Source organism: Symphalangus syndactylus, chromosome 24 (genome assembly GCF_028878055.3).
Source record: "Symphalangus syndactylus isolate Jambi chromosome 24, NHGRI_mSymSyn1-v2.1_pri, whole genome shotgun sequence".
In the NCBI taxonomy this organism is placed as follows: Eukaryota; Metazoa; Chordata; class Mammalia; order Primates; family Hylobatidae; genus Symphalangus; species Symphalangus syndactylus.
In genome coordinates, this window is record NC_072446.2 from 13,208,963 (window position 1) to 13,210,508 (window position 1,546).

Consider the following 1,546-nt stretch of genomic DNA (forward strand, 5'->3'; position numbering starts at 1 on the left):
GGGGGCGGCGTGGCGTGGCGCGGCTGAGTGGGGTGGGGTAGGGTGGGGTGGGGGCCGGGACAGCTGCCAGCTGCCGGAAGGCCACGAGAGCGCGCGCACACACGCACACGCGCACTCACAGGCTCACCCCCGCCCGCCAGTTCGCTGCTCCGGAGTAGCAGCCCCCCATCCGAGAGCAAGAACAGATGAGAAAAGGCTGTGCTCAAGGGGTGTTATCTTTTCCGTCAGGGGCTGAGGGAAAGACACATTTCTCAGTGTTCCCCGAGTGACACCTTCCCCTCGAACGGCCTGCTTGCCAAGGAGCTCGGTGTACTTTACACTCTTGACTCACGCCTCAGGCTGGCTCCCTACCCCTCCCAGGAGTTCAGAGCCTGCGGGTGGGGCAGTGGCCTGGGAGCAAAGTCAACAAAGATCCTGGGTTAGCGGTCCTGTGGTGTCCAGGGCTTCCTCAGCTACCTGCACGGGTTGGGTAGCTTCAGGTGAGAGTCAGGCTCGTCTCCCTAAAGGCCAAGTTCATTCACACGACCGTCCCCACCATGGGAAATGACCTCCCAAGAGCCCCTATTTCCTTCATAGCCTTCCAAGTCCTATGTGTGGGAGGCTGTCCCCATCTCCAGCTCAGATAAAAATGTCTGAGACTGGGAAGTCCTCCTGACTTCTCAGGGCACTTGTGGTCAGAGGACCCTCCTTTCATAACAGATGGGTTTGGGGTTGGGGGAGGGGCAGTGGTTCACATCTGTAATTCCAGCTCTTTGAGAGGCCAAGGTGGATGGATTGCTTGAGCCTGGGAGTTCAAGACCAGCCTGGGCAACATAGCGAGACCTCATCTCTAAACAACGGGGTTGAATTGGGTCCTGCCCTCTACTAGCCTTAACGACCAGCTTCTGAAAACTAGAAAGCAGCTGAAATGACCAGAGCAGTTTCTGAGGAGAGTCCAAAAAAGTGCTACAACATCCACCTGGCTTGATAGCTCAGGACACCTGTTGTCTGAACACAGCTGCTGTACCAGGAGGAAGCCCTAACAAGCCCACTTGGAGAGATCACCTGGAGAAACGTACGTGGAGAGAAACCGAGGCCTCCCAGCCGACCACCAGTGTCAGCCACTGACCTGAGTGAATGTGCCTTCCGATGATTTGAGCTCCCAGCCTTCAAGACTTCCAACTGAGGAATAGCTGTCCTGCTGTACCCTGTCCGAATTTCCCACCCACACAATCCATGAGCATAATAAATGGTTGTTTTACAGCACTAAACTCTGGGTAAATTGGTGCAGAGCTGCAGTAACTAGAGTAGCACTCAAGCTTCCAGAATTGAAGCTGATGCTGAAGTTCTCCATCCCCCCACTCCCATCCCATCCTGTCTAGCCCTTGAATCCAGTGTTTGTTTGTTTGTTTTTCCACTTGATGCTTTGAAAATAAGAAAAACCCAAGACTCACAATATCTTCTGTTCCTGCTGGGCTAGAATTTGGATCATTTTAGTATTATCTTTGTTTGTTCACGCTACTATAACAAAACACCATGAGCTAGGTGGCTGATAAACCACAGAGTT